Here is a 22,916-nt window from a genome sequence, read left to right as displayed (position 1 = left end):
GCACACATGCACACATGCACACGTGGACACAGGAACACATGCACACGTGCACACATGCACCCATGGACACAGGCACACATGCAAACATGCATACATGCACACGTGGACACAGGCACACGTGGACACAGGCACATGTGGACACAGGCACACCTGCACACATGCACACATGCACACATGGGCACAGGCACACCTGCACACATGCAAACATGTACACACCGCAGTATACACACAGAGCACTACTGAGTTACACTACTGTTACTAGCATTATCAGGACTATTATAGGTTATGTTAAACACACTCACCAGCATGGATGACCTGCCTTGCTGTAACCCTGGAGGGACCTGCAGAAATGATGAGATTAATGTCAGTGGACACAACTGTGCCATTGATATTGCATATGATACAGTGTACAGAACAGTCAAGTGTACATATGGCATATTACCTGCACGCTCCATGTCGTGCTGCTGTGTGGATCCAGCCTCCATCATGATGCAGGTGTACTGCTGTTGCTGTTCTGGGGCTGGAGCCACAACACTTAGGAGTAGCCCCTCCAGTCTGGTGAGGGGGGATGTGTGGCCACCCCACCTCCTGTGGCAACCTGTTGCCTGTGGATATCTGATGCACGCTGACGGACACTTCAGATTAAATCACTGCAGTGATGTCGTACCTGCTCATATGCCCTGTTATGCGTGCCAATATCATTTACCCTACGGACAAGGTCTTGTCACAGTGCAGCCTTCTCCTGCTGATTCTGAGTGGTGTGGGAAAACAGGATGTCATACTCCCGCACCAGGCTCTGGTGGATCTCCTCATCTTCCGCTGCAGAGTAGGCGGGATTACGCTGACGCACCATCTCCCTGGAAGAGAACACAAACAGGATATCAGGAGACTATGTCAGCAATATATGGCACACATACCATACATGATACTCATGTGTAGTGATATACTTCTACTCCCATATGTTGCATGTGTGTGTGTCGTGGTGGATACACAGGTACATGGCCAGATATCAGTGCTCAGCCAACACCTGTGCAACAATACCTGCCACATTCCACACAACATAGTAGCATGCCCCATCGGTCAGCACACACTGACAGGTCCAACGCACAACCTCACTCTGGGGATTCATCCCAAGGTACTGTATGTGGGATGCCATCCACTCCTGTGATGTGGACAGAAGTTACTCGGCCTGGATATACATATCCCACCACCACCACCAGCACAGTAGACTACTTTGATATGTATGTGATTAGACAGTTATTCACTTGCTGGGACTGAGATGGTATCCATGCAGCACACTGGGCCAGTGGAAGCCACAACCCACACTGCTGACCACTTTGCAAATGCTTACCATGGACATGCCACAGATTGCATGGAACTTACACACACATTTCTAACCCAGACCCTATGCACAAAGGTTAGGCATCCTGTCCGGTGGACCCCAGACAGAGGCAGATTGTATAACAATAGCAGGAGGCTACTGCAGGACAGAGCACATTCACATTAAGGGAAGGCATCTGTGGTCAGCACTGGTACTACGCTAAGGTCCGTCATAACAATGGCCACGGCCTACTCTGGGAGGGAAATGGCCACAAACACTATGGATGACCACAAGGCCTTCTTCAGTTATGTTACACATATGGACCACATGCCTCAGATATGCTCTGTGTTAATACACACCTACTTAACATTCACCAAACACACGGATATTGGCAACAGTCTTGCAGACAGGTTTGGTGCACGTATCCCCCCTTCTTCTCCCCCACCAGTTGAAATATTTATCACAGCTGTATGTAACCTCCCTATCATCTCACATGTCCAGGTGAGGGCTGCCCTCAGCAGAGCAGAACACACAGCATCACTGTGACCTCATGGTATCCCTGGATGTGTGCTACCTGCACTCCAAGAGGACATACAACCGCATATAACACTGATAATTTATCTTGGCCATACTACAGGATATGTACCTTGACAGTGGCATACAGCGACAGTGGTCCCACACCACTAAGGATGCACCTCGACTGACCCTGGGAACTACCACATCATATGCATAACCGGCCTGGTCTGCTAAGCTATGGAATTATGCAGTATGGGATGCATATGCAGTGATATCGGGTACCTGCAGGCACTTGTTCCCAGCCAGTGTGCTTTTGTGATGGAATGATCCTGCCTTTTGAACCTGGCTGACCTTTCAAAGCAGTCGCTACAGCCATTGCTGGGGGCAATGCACAGACAACTGCTGCCAGGATCATGGCCTAAGACTGATTGACATGTAATGTATGGTCATCCCCTTTTGGTGGAACTACGTACACACAACATATCACATGGACATACCTATAGATACAGACCTATGACACATTTGGAGGGTTCACAGTATGCACACTATTAACCTGCTACTTTGCATTACCTGTGTTTGTCGTAGCTGGTTGCGTTACCACTGCTTCTGATTGCTGCTGCTACTGTCACTGCTGACAGCTTAGAGTCACAGAGTCACAGTGTGTAGGTTTTTTTTTTTTGTTTGTTTTCTCTCTCTCTCTCTCTCTCTCTCTCTCAGTTTTCTCTCTCCCTCTGTCTGCTTCCAGACAGTGCAATGAATGTATTGCATGTGTGGAGTGTTAGTACTGGATGCTTTTGTAGGTATCTGCATAGGTCCATGTGATGGCCTCTGCACCAATTGTAAGCCAGCATTTGCTAATTGCATACAGCCAGTTGTGTACTGATTGCAGTTCTCACTGTGATTTCAGGTCAGTGCTATAAAAGGGTATGTGGGATAATCATTGCCCTTTCAGATTGTAAGGGCGGGGACCATGCTGGTATGCTGTGGACACTGTTCTGTGAGTGTAAAGGTTAGTATCTCTCTCATGATTCAGGCTGTGTTGTAGATTCCCATTTCTCCATTCTTCTCTCCTGTTCCCTGTAGTAAGTGTGTATGCACAATGACTCCTACAACTATATATAGATATATATTTATATATATATGTACATATACATACATTTATATATGTACTTTAACTGACATTACCTACACGCTAACAACTAGCATGGCTGTTTCTGTTCACACACTACTATTATGGGAATCCAGTAGTTTTGACAGTAATTCTACATGACATGCTTTGGGTAATACACATCCTATATTCCCTTTACATTCATCCCTACTATTACATGTTATATTTATTTTAGCACAATGTTCTTGTATAAGAGTCATGGCTTAGTGGTAGGTTATACAGACTAGTGTTCCCAAGGTCCTGGGTTCGGGACTGACAGTGGGATTTTATTTTGCTTTTGAACTGAGTACAGGACCTGTCAATAAAAGTGACTAAGGCACTTTTAAGCAGTTGTAACCGGGTTAGCGCTGGTTTGCGCGGAGCTCACGCATGCGCACTGGCATTTAGCTCCGCGCACACAAGCGCACACCCGCTTACAACCGCTTACCAGTGCTTATTCTGGCGCACACCCGCACTATTTTCTTTGAAAGAAATGAAAATGGGGAGACAGGAAAGTGGTGAAAAAGGGGTCACAAAGAGGGTAAGACAGTAGGGAAACAAGCTTGGGATTTGCAGGAGGGATGTAGGTAAGGCCCATAGCTGCCCATTTCTTCATCAGCAACAGCTGTGCATATGTATGTAATTTGGTGTGACATTTGAAACCTTCCACCCCTGAGAGAGGTGTCAGGACAACAATAATACTTGTTGTACAGCCAATTGTAATTGATAGATTCCATTTTTTGTGGGTACAGAGTGCCCTTTTTTTTTTTTTCAGGTGAGAGTGGTATGTCAGGTGAAGGAAGTCGGTACAGCTGGGGAGGTAGGTTGGGTAGGTAAACAGACAAGACACACAAGACGCATACAGGGGCGGTGTATGACACGTGTGGGGGGGGTTACACAATTGACGGGGACAGAGGATTGGATATCCAGAGCCCATGAGCCCACTGATGGCAACAGTGGAACTGATATCCCCACCCATAGGCAGTTGCCACTGTTCCTTCACTGCCCAGGACAGGGCTGTGCTGGGGGCTGTGTAGGCCGGGCAACAGGCATGCCCATAAGTTGTGCCACCCGTGCCTCAAGCTGGCGTAGGGGCTCGAGAACAGAGTCCCGAATCTCCCTACGCACCACAGTCCGGACGCTACGGAGGGTGAGTGGTGGTTCTCCTCCGGCCACACTTGCAGAGGGGGGGTGAGCCCCATCCCCTGCAGTGCTTCCACCCACAGGTGGCACAGGGCCACCGGAGGAGGGTCCAGACTCGGCACTAGTGCCAGGTGCACTCGCCAGCTGAGGTGGGAGAGGTGGGTCCGCTGGAACCCGCCTTCCCTGTCATCCTATGTTTTGCATTATGTCATGACAGTTTGGGTTAGTGACATATAATACCATTCACAATTAGTTGTAACAGCATGCATTAGTATTCCCATTAACCAAACACCCAGATATTCACACCATTGAACAGAGTGCATAACACATGCATAATTTGAACAGCAATACACACTCCAACAACATGCAGGGTTAATTGATGGCAACAGGCCATCAGGTTTGGATGTATGAACAGGGCAGATGCATCAACGGACATGCAAATATATATGACCCAACAGGACAAACGTCCATGGGTGTTAATTGTGATTGCACATACCATTTTCACGTGGAATGGGTTATATGTGGTTATAGGGTGGGGTGAAGAAAATAATATTAACACCTTCAAATACCAATACATATGCTGTACATTTCTAATAGCTACAGATATATACACACTACTGTTTTAACTACAGTTTCCTATATGATAACTATTTCAACTTGGTGATAGGACTGTTACTGCAACATCAATATACATTTTATTGTTCTTCATACACATTCATATCTAGCTTTGTTCAGCTACATCATCCTGCTACATTTGCTTTATATAGCTGTAGACAAGTGTGGATGTTTGGTATATCAGACAATCATCCTATCTGCATATTGCAGACTGAGAGCAACATATCCAGATTTTGGGATACACATTCCAGATGAAGCAACACTTTGAACAGATTTCACTGTTTGGTTTTGATTCTCACATGCATTTCATTCTGCCTTGACTGCAGTATACTTTATTCAGGGGTTATTACTACTGTATTGCTGGATTCATGACACTTTCTCACACTCTCTCACTTGCTTTCATTTTACTATTCAGGATGGTACTTACTTCTAGGCTTTATTGACATGTTTTATCTGTAGTTATTACAATCCTTTCCAGCAGTCTCACTTCTGTCATGTTTCAGTATTTCAACAGGGATATATTTCACACATGTGATTTCATCATCTTCTGCAGCTATACTTTTCAGCCTGCTGCAGGTTGTGTACTATTTTCTTACAGGTGGGGCATTTTTATTTCAGAATTTATGTCAGACATTTTCATTTTTCTGTTTGGCTTACAGGCTGCAACACACTTTTGTAATCAAGCAATACTTGCAGACACTTTCACACTGTTACTTGCACATTTTATTCCTTAGTGACTACACTGCATTCTTTTGCTGACTGTCATACTTTTATATTTCTTTACAGTTACTGGTAGTGGATTACTGACCTGCCTGGTGGCGCAACCGCACCAGCCTATCGCCATAGGCTCTGCGGTTCGCAGAAGGGACACCTGCAGCTGTAATATAAATGAAGTAATATTGGAATACACATCTCCATAATATCAGCTAGTTTAATTTCTTACATACATAATTAAATGTAACTTACTCAGTAGTGGGGCGTTGGGCATTTGCCGGGCCTCCTGGATCCAAAGGTTCAGTTGGTCCTGCTTGTGTCTCTTCAGGTCTGCATGGTGGTGACGAACCTGCTCACCAGTCCTTGGAATCCCTGTGGCACTGGTGAGATCATGGGCCAACCGGTCCCACGCCTCAGCCCTGTATGCTCCCCAGAGGACCTGGCCCTGCATGAGTTGGGCCTCATGATTGTGGACTAGGAGCCAGACCATGTACCTGGACTCTTCAATGCCCCACCTCTGTGCTCGAAAGCAACTACCCTCTCCTACTCATGTCATTCTGCCTGCAGTTCAGTTCTACAATCGTTTATGCTGTGTATTCCCGCCTATGGGGCTTATATAGTCCATTTTCCCGCACATATCTGTGATTGGCCATTTTGGAATTGTATCAACTTCAGTAAACCTGCATTGTCATGCTCCAGTTTGTATTCATTCCTATATATTAGCTATTATTGCATTTATAGGTACTGCTGTCATGGCTTAGTGGTTTGGTACCTTGACTATAGTATATAGTATCCTGGGTTCGAACCTGGCCACTATTTTTTATGACTGTCTAGACAAGCTGAGGGGTGTGTCTGTGTAAAGGCAGTTTTGATATGGCTTGCTCAACGTTGCCCGTCAGTTAGCTTGTTTGCGTGGTGTGCAGCTCCGCGCAAATGGGGTACGCTGGTTTAAGCCTCATTTGGCTATCGGCACGCATATTATGCTCAGCTCAGCTAGGGGCACATAGATTCAGTGTGTTAAACCACTGCTCAGCTACAGGCACTCATTTTGCACCAGTTAAACCACTGCTCACCTACGGGCAGATGCACTCACCCTGTTAAATTGTAGCTCAGCTATGGGCACATCTGGCATTTTTTATTGCTTTGTTACCTCACATTTCTTCAATATAAATGGGCTATTTCATTACATTTTACATAAAATGTGATTTTATGTGTACATATTTGTCAGGGACTTGTTTTGTGCTTATTTTGCTAAAAATAAAAATTGGTGTTGTGGGGGCTCGAACCATGAATGCCTGCTCTTCAGCCAACATCTCTACCGCTATGTTATTGCTTCTTGGCTTACTTTGCATATTTAGTTCTTATATGCTTTCCCACTGACTGCTAACTGTAGCTGCGCTACGGGCACTCCCGCGCAAACGAGCGCACTCACTGTTAAACATCTTTACAATTTAAAAGAAATTATGAGATGTTCATCTGTACATTTTATGTTCGTAGTCTGTGGGGGCATGTGTTGTGTTGTGTTTATTCACATTTCCATGGACTCTGTCGTGGGTGTTTACTTTGTCTGCTTACAGGGCTCGGGCTACGGACACGCTCCCTACTGTCTTACACGGACCGTGTTAGCCTTAGGTGTGATTCAGCATGCTCTCATGAATATGCAGAGCATGCTGACATCACTCCGTTTAACTGCAGCCTCCGTGTATGAGTTATAACTCTTACACGGAGGCTTTGTGAATCCTGCCCATTGTCTTTTTTATCATGTGTTTGTGGAGCTTTTCTCCTTGGGTCTCCACTGAAAATGGGCCCCCAGTCCAGTAGACTAACCCGATTAACAAAGAACAAATAAATAAATAAATAAATAAATAAATAATAATACTTAGCTTTTAATGGAGCTTAGAACAAAGCTAACTACTAGAATAAATGTCTTTATCATTATTTGGAGATGTCAAACTCAGAGTTACATGTTTCATAATCAGATTCACCCCTCACGTAAGCTGTTGTAAGTTAGAGGACTGCCTTCTAACAACATATGCATTATACCAAATCACTGATGCACATAACGTTGACAGCCACTTAGACAGAAATGCAGTCTGGGTAATAAAGCAGAAATTTAATACAACAGAATCATATCAAACAAAGGATCCTTGATTATAAAACCAAAGCCATAATATAGGGTTGTAAAAAGGGGCAGCACCAAGGCATGGCATGGATAAATTACAAAAAAAAAATTGACAACATTCGACATTCTTGGATTATGGAATGCTTAAACATCTATAAAATAAACCATACATTGATAAAGTACATAGCAGTCTCTATGAAACAACATCAAACCACTTAACAGATGAGTCATCGTAAAGGGTAAATGACTTTTTCAGGGATAAAAAAATAGGGATATTCCAGGTGATCCTTTCCCACCATTGCTGTTTTGTCTTGCCCTTAATTCATTAAATTGTTTATATAACACACTTGGCTATGGTTATAGTTTGAATTCCATGATTCAGAACAGTTGCTATAGTTGCAAAATGATGTTTTCCCTACTTTTTGTGGATGATTTAAAAGTGCATAGATGAGCAACTTAACAGCAGAATCAAATTAAACCTTTTTTAGATTCTATAAAATGACATTTAGTCTTGAAAATGTGTGAACTCAATATTTATAGTAGGAAAACTGATGCAGCAAGAAAATGTAAACCTGGTATAGGAATGGGATTATTTATTTATTTTTTATTTTACATTTGTTTACTGGGAAAGTCTGACTGGACATAGATCCATTTTCAGCAGAGGCCCAGGGAGAAATGCTCCACAAAGATTAATACAGCAAATACTGTAAATACAACACACATGTTAATAAAGTGCAGTACAGAGTCAAAAATTCAAGTACAGTTTCAAGGCCAAGAAAGGAGGAAAAAGTAAATATACTATAAGGAGTACAGTGTATTACAGTAAATAATATAGATGAAAGGGCATTTTGTTCAGTCATTTGGTTACATTCATCAATGGCTAGTACAGTAAACACACATTGATTAAGTAAGAGTACAGAAAGGAGTTTTTGCAAGCTTTCACAGAAGGTTAAAGTATGATATGATCTAATTAAGTGAAGCTACCCAGGGTCATTACGATTACATAACCAAGAACTATGTAAATGGGACCGGAGGAGTTTTTTGAAATTATTTTTGTTTTCCGTGGTCCTAATATCTGTGGGGATGGTGTTCCATGCTTTTGCAACAGAAATGGAAAACAAGGAGTCCCCAGAGCTATTGATACTTTTGCCTGTGTCAGCCAGAGCTTTATTGGTGGATCTTAATAGGTGTTTGTTAGAGTAGATATTTAGTAGACCTTGAAGAGCAGAAACTCTATCGGGATAATATAGAATTTGTTGAGATATTGTAAGCTGGTTATATGTGAGCAGGTTGGGTAATTCTAGCCATGATAGTTTGATTTCTGTGCAGTGATGTGTCCTAAAGGGTGAGTCAATAGAAAACCTAGCTATTTTATTGTAGCATGTGTTTAGTTTCTTAAAGTCTGCTTTGTTTAGGTTGATGAGTATGGGGGAGGCATAGAGGAGTGTGAGTAGTAGGTAGGTTCTTGCAATGGTGAATTTACTGACATTGGTGAGGTACGTTTTGCATCTATATAGGGTTCTGAATTTTTTAGGGACTCTCTTTATTGTCTGTGCAATGTGCATACCAAATTTCACGTTGTGAGCTATGATAACCCCTAGAAGTTTGGTGTGCTGGACAGGTGTGATAGGGGTGTTAGTGCGAGTATTGTGAATGGTGGTATGGGGTCTAAGGTTCTAGTGGGATAGAATATCATTAGCTGTGTTTTATTGGGGTTAAGTATTAGTTGAGTTGGCTAACCAGATTTCAAAAGTGGTAAAGGACTCTTGTGTCTGTTCCTGGAGTTGAGGGTGCAATGAGGTGAATCAGATTAGAGTGGAGTCATTGGTGTACTAGACTAGTGTGGCATGCTGGATAGCTTTGTTGAGTTGGTTGCTGAATATGTTAAAAACAAGAGATCCAAGAATGGATCATTGAGGGACCCATAGGGTAATAGGTAGGAGGGGAGATAAGGAGCTTTGCAATTTAACTGCTTGTTGGTGGTTGTTTAGATAGTCTTGAAACCATACTAGTGTGGAGTGGCTGAGATTAAATTATATAAAACCTCTTACATCATTCCCATTCACAAGAGCAATCCCTCCATTGATCTCTCTATCAACCCATCACTATCCTCTCACCCCTATCCAAAATTCTAGAAAGGTGCATTTACCATCAACTCCTCACCCACCTTCTCTCTAACAACCTTCTGTCCAACTCATAACATGGCTTCTGCCCATCCTACAGCACCACCACAGCCCTAATTAATTTCACCAACACCATAAACACATACAGGAACCAAGGTAATCTTGTCTCTGCCACCTTTCTAGACTTATCCAAAGCATTTGATACAGTTTCCAACAATAAACTTCTAACCTTCCTCTCAGATCTCAGCCTTGACAGCCCCACCCTTCTCTGGTTCAGTAGCTATCTAGACAACTGCCATCAGTCTGTCAAATGGCTTAACCCCCCCCCCCACTCCCGGTCACGGTCAGCATACCCCAAGGTTCCATCCTCGGCCACCTCCTGTTCAATATCTTTACGAACCAACTCCACTCAGTGACTACAAATGCTGAAATAGTCCAACATGCTGATGATACAACTCTGATCTGTTCCACATCCAAATTTTAACTTCACCAACATAAAACCCAACAAACCTTTGCTGAAATAGAAAATTGGCTAAACAAACCCCAATTAATATTAAACCCAAAGAAAACACAACTTATGTTTACAAAAACCTATGATACTACCTTCTTTATATCCTCAGTTAACAAGACCCTCATCACCCCGGTCCCAGAAGCTAAGTTACTAGTATTTACAATTGACTGACAACTAAAATACAACAAACATATATGCAAAGGAAACAAAAAGGCAAGGAGGCTAGATTCAATCCAAAAAATGCAATCACAAATACCACAGGTAAAGTAAGTGCTTTCGGTTGACAAATAGGCAACCTTCCTCAGACATTAAATTCTAAAATTAAATGAAAATTTAAACAAAAGAACATGGTGACATCATCTCATCCTGATCATGAATTAAAAGTCACAGTAACCCTATATTAATTAAATTAATTAAATTATAAAACCAAAAGTGTCTCTATGAAAACATTCATATACAGATAAAAAGACACAACATAAACACATATAAAACATATCAACCCTATAGAGAATAATAAACTTTAAAATTATGTAAATATACTAAAATGAATGTATATATTATGATTAACATCTCTCCAAAGATTTAAGTTTTAACAAACATTTCAGGGAACACATTTCATTAAGTCCAGGGAACTTATGGGCATTCATTAACATTTGCCACCAAAGCTCCCTGTACTCTAACATTAAAGACCAAGGTCCGCCCCTAGGGTTAATCTTAACCTGCTCAATAACTAAAAGTAGAAAAAAGTGATCTTTATTTTTATTGATATGCCTTGCTACATTTCATAATGAACTTTTAGCCTTGTTTGATAAACAAGGATGTGAATTTTTAGCATGTCTTATTCGGAATTATATGCAGCAAAGTGAGCAATTGAAAACTTAATTATTCGATTTGGAAGTCAAAATCAAAAATGACGTTGACTTCCTAAGATATAAATATGAATCTATCCGTATATTAAATAGCATAGAACAGGCTATTGAAAAGATGAAGCTTAATAAGAAAAAGAAGCTTGAACGAGATCAAAGGGATTATACTAACGGGACTGCCTACTCCCCTCCCCCTATGGTTGAGGCCACTATTGTTTCCAGCATACCTGTTGTGAATGATGCAAGCATGTCTGATAACAATGAAAATACAGGTACATCAGGAACTAATAATGTGAATGTGACCAACGTCCAACAACCTGAATTCCCTAGGCCTAGCAAGACTACTGTGTGCTTGCCCAGTATTAACAAACCTAAATAAAACTGACCTTAATAAACTCTCCACACACTATAACGAAATCTCCAGGTTCGCTACCAATGCCAGATCATGCTCCCACCACTGCCAATCCCTACATACACTACACAGGTTAGAATTCCCAAATTTACTGTGATAACACCAACTCAACCTGGCACACCAGATCTTATTTTATCCTGAAAACAACCCTGCCCTAACTGGCCTCCTAAACTTCTACAATTCAAATAGACAGTTATGATCCAGTAGCAAAGCTCTGATAGAAAATATACAGTGTAAAAATAGCTCTGGGGAATCTCTCTTCACTCATGAAGCTGTAAAAATATGGAATAACCTGCCTCCTGACCTCAGACTACAAAAATGTACATCCACCTTCAAAACCCTACTAAAATCCTATCTATACACCAACCATTTACGTAACTGCAATGGACCTCCCTGAACTCCCAGCCTGCTGAAGGAAGTTAACCCCTATGCTTTAGACAAACACATAATACTGTGTTACACTCTTTCTCTTTGTACATACTGTAAATATTGTTTATATGCCTATACTATACTAAAACTCTGTAATGTAAAACATTGTACCTACACCTGTCTACAAAGTTTATGATCGCGTCTGTACTTTATCTCTATATTACTGGCCTGTTAACCTTTCTACATGTGTTTCCTAAACTTTGTCACCTTGATTGTTACTATAAATTGTTCATTATTCTGTAACTGTTTGGAGCTTTATTCCCCAAGACTCGCTGATAATGGACACTAGCTATCCAGCTGGACTATCCTGGTAAACAAATGTTAAATAAATAAATAATAAATAAATTTGGAGAGAGCAGAAAGGAGTTTGGGATGGGAGACAGTACCTATGGCCTTGGAGAGATCTAGGAATACAGTGGATACTAGCTTACCATTGTTTCAGTGTTGGTTTACTGTGTTGGTAAAGCTAATAAGGGCTGTGGTAGTAGTGTGGTTGGGGCGGAATCTGTGCTGGGTAGGATTTTAGATAAGGGTATAGAATGGTAATTGGACAGTAATTGGATAGTTCCACAAAATTACCTCCTTTGTAGAGTGGGATATAAAAGAACTTGAGCAATATTTTAGAAAACCAAAACTAATATGGAAGACTGCATTGACATCAAGGAATAAAGTTCAAGTTATAAATCAGCTTGTTCTTCCTGTTGTTACTTACAACTTTAATGTGAGTGACTGGTCCAAAAAAGTGTTAAATCAGTTGAACAGTAAAATAAAAGAATCTTCTTCATGCATATCAAAAGATATATAAAAAATATTGCATGACTTTATTATATATTCCTTTGTCTTAAGAGGTTATGGCCCTCTTTGAAACTTCACATACTTTAAAGGCAACACATAGAGTCCAAATGGGCATTCCTAGACTTGGAGGAAGCATGTGACAAGATCCCAAGAAAGCTGATATGGGCAGTACTGTGGTGGTTCAAAGTCCCAGAAACATTGGTAGAATTAGTGCAGGTTATGTACAAGGACCCAAGGACTCAATTACGAACAGTGTTCAGCCTCACAGAGGGGTTCCCAGTGGGAGTGGGTGTGCACCTGGGTTCAGCTCTGAGCCCACTGCTATTTATACTGGTGATGGATTACATTAGAATACAGGTTGGACAGGTTAGATCAACAAAGGTGCTGTATGCATATTATGTGGCATTACAGGCAAACTCGGAGCAAAAACTTCAGCAAAAGATAGGGGAACAGAATGTAAAACTTAAGGCACATGGACTGAAACTAAGCACAGATAAGACAGTGGTAATGGCAGCAAACTTGGGAATCATAAGAAGCTTAGAATTGAGATAGAAGGAAAGATAGTGGAACAGGTAAATAGCTTCAACTATCTGGGAGGGGTGGTTGAGGAGAAGGAAAGCCTGAATGAAGAGGTCAAAGCTAGAATCAGAGGGTCTGCAACCAACAGGTACAGTCTATGATAGAAGAATGTCAAAGAATCTGAAAAGTAAGGTGTACAAGACAATGATGTGACCAGTGCTACTGTATGGTACAGACACCTGGGCAGTAAAGGCAGAGCAGATGAGGAAGCTAGAGATGATGGCAATGAAGTGCCTGAGAAGGGTGGTAGGGTGCACACTGTGGCACAGATGAAGAAATGATGACATAAGAGCAGAAGCCAAAGACAATCTGGTGAAAAAGATATGTAACAGACAGGAAGAAGGTAAGAGGAAATTAGGACATCCAGCAAAGAGGTGGATTGATTGTTTGAAAGAAGATCTATGAAAGTCAGGCATGAGTGTCAAAGAAGGCAGGAGTGTGGCATTGAATTAAGAAAGATGGTAACAGTTAACAATACCTTGACCCCATGTAGAAAATGGGGAAAAAGGGGCTGATGATGATTACTTGCCTATTGAGAAGATGGAGGGAGAGCTTTGTAGTCAAATTGTGCATGTGTAAAATGATTGTCTCCTGCTGACTGGGTAGCTAATTTGTGCAGAAATGATCTCATTCCACTGGTCCCTAGCATACTCCCAAATACTGTAAAATATTCCTGCTTTTACCAGTGTAATCCACGTCTCTCTTTTTTAATATATTTTGCATGTACACAGACCGCAAGAAAGTGCATACTTCTCAGTTAAACTAGTTAGTATGTTTTATGACCTTGCAGTTATAATCATGTATTTCTTTTTGTGCTGCATTGAGGTCTGGTATTTAGCTGTGTTTAAACTATTTTACACTGTGTTTTTGGCACTTTACTGTATCGAAAGCTCAGCCTACTATTTTGTCTGCATGTCCTATGTTGCCTCTCTTAGTGGTACTGTCAGAAAGAGCAAACATTTCCAGCAATATGAAATAAGTATTTGCAGCTCTAAGTTATGACTACATATTGACAGGGGAAATTAATAGCTTCATAGGTGTATACTAGGCTAACGACCACTAGGGCCCTTATAACCAAAATGTGACCTACAAATATGAGTTATATAGGCACTGATTTACTGCCTGCATCTGTCCATCAGAGGTATAGATGACAGACCAGGGAGTGAATTTATGATCACCCATTTGATTGTTCAAGTTGTGCTTAAATAGGGTTAAGGAAGAACTCTGCTTCACATGGATAGGGGTGCCTGTTCCAGAGAACTGGAATTGTCTTTGAAACATATCTGTCTCTCCAACGTGTCCTATTTATGTTGCAAGCAACATTTAGGATCTTTTGATCTAGTAGATCTAATACTGTTTGTTTTGCAGATGTGCAAAATGTTTAGCAAAGCAGAGTACAGAGATGCCTACACCAGGCAAAGATAACCCTTCAGTAGTCTGTATGACACAAAGTAAAGAGATGGGGATTTGAGGCAGTCAGAGTAGGACATTGTTTTTACTCCCTGTACTCTTTTTGTAAGGAACCTTTGTGCATACTGCAGGTGCTGTAGATGTCTGGTCAGCTACATACCAAAGGGGGCATTGTACTCTGATTAAGATATGAGTACTGTGGTGTAATGACCTCACTGGACCTAGATGCCATGCTCTTATTTATAAGATGAGCAAGAGAGAAGGATTTTCTTACTACTTTGGACACATGTTGGTTGAAGGCTAAGGTACTATCCCTGACTAGTGAATCAAATTCAGATTTTTGGGATGTTTTACTGATGATCTAGTTACCTAGTGTGGCTGACATCCCAAAAAGTACTATAATGTTTTCTGGCATTGAATTTTAAGCCATGACTTTGGCACCAAGTGTTTGTCTGTGTTAGATCTTCCTGAAGGGTGTTCTTATCTTTGGGGGATGCAATGACTGCTCCCAGTTCATAATCATATGCATACTAGGTCAGCCAGTGGCCTATCACATTAGCTTGTACCTTTGAGAAGCAGATTCCAAAGATGAGTGGACCCAGCACAGAACCTTGAGTGACTACATTGGTGACCAACCTCTTTGTGGAGGTGGCCTCACCAATCCCAATTTTTTGGGTCCTATCCAAGAGCCAGATAGCTATTCAGCATGTTATAAAGGGGTTTATACCTACCTCTATGAGTCTGTTGACAATGCCCAAGTGGGGTAATATATTAAATGCTTTAGCCAGGACTATTTAGACAGTCTACACTGTCTCCCCGTATACATTACCTTAGTGTCCTTTTCAAAGATGTCTTCCAGCTTCAGCAAGCATAACCTTTTTTGACAAAGCCAAACTGGCTTGGATCCAGTGCCTGGAGGTCTCCTATGTCCTGCTGAATATTTCCATAATGATTATTTTCATGGCTTTGCAAATATGAATAGACAGTCTAATGGGTCTGTAGTTTCCAGGATCAGTTGAAGTTCATCCCTTGCGAATGGGGGAATGACCATCGCAGTTCTCCATTCCTGTGACATGAAGTCTGTTTTAAGACTATAAACAACTATATAACTCATATTTTAGACTGTTCAGGAGAAATCCCAGGATGTCATCAGGGCCCACTGAGGCTGTGTTCTTGGCTTTAGTGAGAGCAGTCAAAACAAGCTCACTAGTTATAGTTGGCGGGATTATGTTTGAGGGTATTTCTTGCAGCATGGTGAGGGTGATAGGGAGTTAAAGATGGAACAGGTATGCTATATCGCTTTGTGCTGCCCTTGAGGTTTCTGACATAGATGAAGAATGCCTTATGTTTATCTTTCCCTGAGAGGCTATCTTAACCTCAAAGATGGCTTTGTTTGACCTAATTAGCGCTGTTAGCTGCCTATTTAGCTTGATGAGAGATTTTTTAACATACTTTTTCCTTTTGTTGTATATTCTGCTTAATTTGGAATGCCACCAGGGTGATTTGTTTCTGGGGATAGTTTTGGGCTTACTTCTGGTAACCCCTATGCAGTCATTTACATGGTTGTACAGAGTTTCAGAGAGTAATCCAACATTGGATGACTTTTTTTGTTTTTTTGCACAGGCATTTAATTTTGACAAACCATCACTTAATTAAAGGTAGTTTACCTTGGAATAGTTCTTAACTGTTATTGGTTTTACTAGGGTTACACAGCTGATTTTGATTTCAAAGGAGACAACTTTATGATCAGACCTTACCAGGGAGGACGAGACATTGAGGTGGGTGTAGCATTCTTTCATATTTGTGAGTATGAAGTCCAGTATGTTGGAGCCTCTAGTGGGCATTTTCATTATTTGCTCAAAGGTGTTTGCATTTACAAAGTCTGGGAATCTCTTTCTCTGTAGATTTGAGGCCTTGCAGGATTCTCAGTCAATAGAGGGGTAATTAAAATTTCTCATGACTAGGGTATTAGGTGGGGTTGTGTATCCACTAGGTCCAAGTTTGCATTGTGAGCTTCTTGGGACATGGAGGGTGATCTATAGCTGGTCAGTATATAATGTAGGATTTTTTTCTATGGTGATCTGCATGTGGAGCATACCTCTCAATTTCTTAGCACAAGAAATATGGACAAAGCTTAAAATAATGGTGAGACAAAGGCCCAAAAATAGGGTCAGATTTTAAATATTGCTATTACAAACTTAAAAACTTGCTAAAATAACAGGATTTGTGTTAGCATGCATTTTCGGAACAATATGCAGTCTGAAATTCAAATTTAAGTAATTATTTAGTGATTTCAGTCTTCAGTGATTTGGCAGAAAACCACAAGTTTTATGAGGAATAGAACAAAATATGAAGCAAAAATTTAGACATTCCGCAGAAATCTGGACAGTTCAGAGGCATGAGGATGAACTCCAGACATCATCCTGTTTGGTCAGCCTAGAGCTATGCTTATTGATGTGCATGAAAATACCTCCACCTTTAGCCCTTGTCTGTACAGCTACTTCTCCGACTCTGACTAATGCCTGTTTGGAAGAAGACCAGATGGCTTAGTGGTTAAGGTCTTCGCCTCCAATGCACAAGGTACAAGGTTTGATCCTGACCTGACTAATGCCTGTTTGGAGTTTGCATGTTCTCTCTGTGTCTCTGTGGGGTTTCTCCCATGTCCGTAAAACATACTGAGTGTTTCCATCTCAAACTCACCAATGAATGGAGCTGCTTTGGGCATCTATTGTGGTGTGCAGTATCCTTAAGATAGGAGAACATGAATCACAAACCGCATGCCGTGGCAGGGCTAGCCACATGATGGCATAAAATATGGCTCTATGGTTATGTTGACTGTCGCCAAAAAAAAAATGGGCATGGGTAGTAAGTGGGTTGAAGACCTGGCCTACTCTCTGACCCATGCCAGGGACATGGTGGGAGGGGTATATGAGCCCCTATTAGCAGTGTGTGCCTGCCATAAAAGCCCAGCAGCCCTGGGTCAATAGGCTACTGGCTGGCCGGTGTCTAGTTGCCCAGCCTGAGTTACCTGGGATAGCTCTGTTGAGTGAAAGCTGGACATAAAACCAACCAACCTGCCAAACATGAACTGAGAATTGCTACGCTTAATGTAGGTTCACTGACAGGATGCAGCTTAGAAGTGGATGATACGGAGGAGGCTGGACATCCTATGTATCCAAGAGATGAGAGGGAAGGGCAGTGCAACAAAGCCACTTGGCCTGGGATCCAGACTCTACTACTCAGGTGGTGGACAGGCTAGAAATGGTGTAGGAATTGTGGTGAGACAGAGGCTTCAGAAGTCAGTGAGGGATATCATCAGAATTAATGACAGACTCATGTAATGATAGGACAGTATTCATAATCTCAGCCTATGACCCACAGCAGGGAGAGTGAGGAAAAGAGTGCATTCAGACAGCAGTTGCAGGACCTACTAGAGAAAGCAGGACAACATGAATTGGTGTTGATAATGGGAGACTTAAATGCACATATCGGGACAGACAGAACAGGATATGAGGACTGACCACATGGCTGGAGCAATAGGAATAAAGAAGGAGAAGCCATTCTAGACTTCTGTCTGGCAAATGGCTTGATAGTAGCCAACACATGGTTCAGAAAGAGAGACAGTGACAAGATCACATACAAGAGTAGCCAACATGCAACTCAGGTAGACTTCCTCCTAGTAAGGAAAAGGCACTGGGGGTAGAATCCATGATTGCAAAGTCATCCCCAGTGAAACAGTCGGTTCACAGCATAAACCAGTAGTTGCCACAATCAGCTGCAAGCAGTGGTCAGAGAAGGCTCTAAGGTCAACAGAGACCAGGCTGAAGACCTGGAAGTTGACTGGAGAGAAAGTACAGCAATTCAAGGAATTACTCAGGGCTCTAGCACCGCAAAAAGAGGAGGAAATAGGTGGAGTTGAAGAAGAGTGGCAGTGCCTAAAAACAGCATGTGTTAGGACTACAGAAAAGATATGTGGCCGAGCCAGGTATGGAAATAAGGTACATAAGGAAAGCTGGTGGTGGAATGCAGAAGTGCAGGAAGTAATCAAAAAAAAGAAGGAATGCAGGAAGAAGTGGGAGATTGAAAAGACTGACCAAGCTAGGAAGGACTACTGGTTGGCTAACAAAGAAACTAAGAAAGAAGTTGCAATAGCAAAGAATAGGGCATCAGAGGCACTCTATCAGCTTCTGGAAAGTGACTCAGTAAGGGGCACAAAGAAACTATACCAGGTTGCAAGGCAAAGACAGAAAGATAAAGAAGATAGTCAGACACCCTTCATAAGGGATTCCAGCAACAACCTGCTTACCAGCCCACAGGACATCAAAGGCAGATAGAAGGAGTATTTCCAGCAGCTTCTGAATGAAGAAAACCCCACAGAAGCGGTACTGCCCCAGAAACAGCCTACAATGAGAGTAGAAGAGGAGCCCAACTTAGAAGAAGTAAGAGCAGCACTAAGGAAAATGAAGTCAGGGAAAGCAGCAGGCTCAGATGAGGTCACAGCAGATATGATAAAGATGCTGGGTGAGCTAGGGGAGAAATGGCTCCTGAGGGCACTAATTGCAGTGTGGAGAGAAAGGCGTATCCCAGATGACTGGAGAATAAGCATACTCATGCCAGTGTACAAGAATAAAGGGGACATCCACAACTGTGGACAGTACAGAGGCATCAAACTCCTACCACATTGCATGAAAGGTCTGGAGAGGGTGATTGATAAATGGATACGCAGAATTGTAGAATATAAGATGGGAGATGAACAGTTCAGATTCAGATCAGGATGCAGCATAATTGACCCGATGTTTGCATTGAGACAGATACTTAAGAATAAACTAGAGAAGAGGAGAGAGTCAAACTGGGCTTTCCTAGACTTGGAGAAAGCATATGACAAGGTCCCAAGAAAGCTGATCTGGGCAGTACTGCAGTGGTTTGAAGTCCCAGAAACATTGGTAGAATTAGTACAGGCTATGTACAAGGACCCAGTGACTCAAGTACAAACAGTGTTTGCCTCGCTGAGGGGTTCCCAGTGGGATTGGGTGTACACCAGAGTTCAGCTCTGAGCCCACTACTGTTCATACTGGTAATGGACTTCATCAGCAAACAGGTTGGAGGGGTCAGAGCAACAAAGCTGCTGTATGCAGACGATGTGGCAATACAGGCAGACTCTGATCTAGAACGTCAGCAAAGGATAGGAGAATGGAATGCAAATCTGAAGGCACATGGGATGAAACTAAGCACAGATAAGACAGTGGTAATGGCAGCAGATTGGGGAAATCAGAAGAAGCTGAGAATAGAGATAGATGGGAAGATAGTGGAACAGGTAAACAGCTTCAAGTATCTGGGAGGGGTGGTTGAGGAGAAGGGTAGTCTGAATGAAGAGGTCAAAGCTAGAATCGGAGGGGCTGCAGCCAACTGGCATAGAGTATCAGGTGTAGTCTATGACAGAAGAATGCCAAAGAAGCTGAAAAGTAAGGTGTACAAGACAGTGGTGCGACCAGTATTACTGTATGGTACAGAAACCTGGGCAGTAAAGGCAGAACAGTTGAAGAAGCTAGAGGTGATGGAAATGAAGTGCCTGAGAAAGGTGGTAGGATGCACACTGCGGGACAGGCGAAGAAATGAGGACATAAGAGCAGAAGCCAAAGTAGCTCCAATTGCAGAAAAGATCAAAGAAAACAGATTACGATGGTATGGGCACATGTGTAGAAAAGCAGAAGACAATCTGGTGAGGGAGATTTGGGACAGACAGGAAGAAGGTAAGAGGAAGCAAGGGTGTCTAGCAAAGAGGTGGATGGATTGTGTGAAAGAAGATCTGCGACAGTCAGGCATGAGTGTTGAAGAAGGTAGGAGAGTGACACTGAATTGAGAGAGTTGGCGAAAGTTAATACGATACCCCGACCCCATGGAAATGGGAAAAAGGGGGATGATGATGATGTACAGCTACTGGTCTAAAAGTGTGGAAGAAACTGAAACCTTGCACTTCAGTACTCTGCTGCTTTAAACCATGTCTCAGTAACTGCACAGATGTCTATATTCTCCAGTGTGACGAGGGCTTGGAGGGAGTGTAGTTTTTTATTTAGTGTACTGACATTCAGCAGAAATAAAAATGCAGCAAATGTTCCACAACTCAGCATGTTAACCAAGATCAAAAAACAGAACTACCACATGGACAAGATGAAGTATACCAGGATAATCCAAGAAAAAATAAGTTTTATTATGATTAAGCACTTTCATCTGTATACAAGTTAAATCAGACTTCTTCAGAATTGAACCGCACTTAGTCCTCTCTTTAAAGTAATTCAGATTCCATTTTTTACTTAAAGATAAATACTTGTTTAAAGACTTTATGCATATATATATATATATATATATATATATTTATATATAGATCTACTACACATGATTGAAATTTCATATGCCTGAAATTCATTTGACTGAGACCATAATAACGAAAATTCAAAATACTGAAAACTCACTCGACTGAAACTCATAAGACTGAAACCTTAACAACGCTAGGCCACGATGGTGCAGTGGTTAGCATTGCCGCCTCACAGCAAAAGGTTCTCCGGTTCAATTCTCGGCTGGGGTGCCTTCTGTGTGGAGTCTGCATGTCCTCCCTGTGGTCACGTGGGTTTCCTCCAGGTGCTCTGGTTTCCTCCCACATCCCAAAAGACATGCTGTAGGTGGATTGGACACTCTAAATTGGCCGTAGATATGAGTGCGTGCATGTGTGTGCCTTCTGTGGAAGGTTGGGCGCCACGCTGGCAACTCGACACTGTAAAACTCCACTGCCAATCATGAGCAGACAGGTGATCTGCTGTGGCGACCCCTAACCGGGAAAAGCCAAAAGAAGAAGTGGCAGAGTGTAGACTATTGTAAGGTAAGTAAAAGATGTATGCCCTTTTTCCCATTGTAGTGCAATCATTGAATTAGTATAAATAGTTAGGGCGGTGAGGGGGCACACATAGTTTGGTTTTATATCTTCCAGTTTCTGTTAAGAGGGTACGTAAGTAGTTTTTAAGTTCTGGAAAGGGTTAGTCATTGGTGTTGTATGTGTGCATGTCTATAGTTTACAATTTAGTATGTTGAAACTTAGCATTGCTAAGGATTCAGTCTTATGAGCTTTAGTCAAGTGAGGTTTCAGTATTTTGAATTTTTGATGTTATGGTCTCAGTCAAATGAATTTCAGTCAAATGAAATTTTGATAATGTGTAGTAGACTCACATATATATATATATATATATATATATATATATATATATATATATATATGGGTCTATTTCATAACACTGAAATTTCATAATGCTGAATTTCATAACATTGAGACCATAACATCAAAAATTCAAAACATTGAAAACTCCGAACATTAAAAGTGTGCTTCATAACATTAAAAGCTACATTCTACAAGTAAATAAGATCCCCTCCGCCTACAACAACACCTAACTAACAAACACGCTTTCTACTACATTTCTGCAGGGGGGACAAGCCCCCTGCACCCCACATGTGGAGGGTTCTGCCCCCCACACCCCCTAAATTAAATATACCAACTCCAATATTGCACTACAGTGGAAACAAATTCATTTCCTAACCTTAGATTTGGTATATTTAATTTATGGGGGTGTGGAGTGCAGGGGGTTTGCCCCCATGCAGAAATGTAGTACAAAGTGTGTTTGTTAGTTAGGTGTTGTTATTGGTGGAGAGGATGTTATTTACATATGCCTTGTATTTTTCAATGTTATGAAGCACACTTTCAATGTTCTGAGTTTTCAGCATCTTGGGTTTTCAGTGTTTTGAGTTTTCGATGTTATGGTCTCAGTTTTATGAAATTTCAGCATTATGACGTAGACCCATATATATGTGTATATACATATATATATATATATATATATATATATATATATATATATATATATATACAGAATAGTCACTCATGACTGTAAATAAAAATGCACAACTATATCTAAAGAAAATATTTTGAATTATGTTAACATATATTGTAATGATAAAACATTATATAATAATACAAAATGTTTGCATAAAAACAACTTTTTCTAGTAACATTAACAAACTGACATTTCAAAACAGTCACCCATGTGAACACTATTCAAGGCTGATCCTACTTTGCTTTTGAAATCAAACTAGATCAAGCACTTTTTGACCACCAAACCAGGACCAAAACACTAAAGGTGGAGGAGTGTCCATATTCACCAAGGATATTC

Source organism: Protopterus annectens, chromosome 3.part0, assembly GCF_019279795.1.
Source record: "Protopterus annectens isolate FY-2018-M chromosome 3.part0, PAN1.0, whole genome shotgun sequence".
NCBI lineage: Eukaryota > Metazoa > Chordata > Ceratodontiformes > Protopteridae > Protopterus > Protopterus annectens.
The sequence above is the reverse complement of the archived record's forward strand: the minus strand, read 5'-3'. Positions refer to the sequence as shown.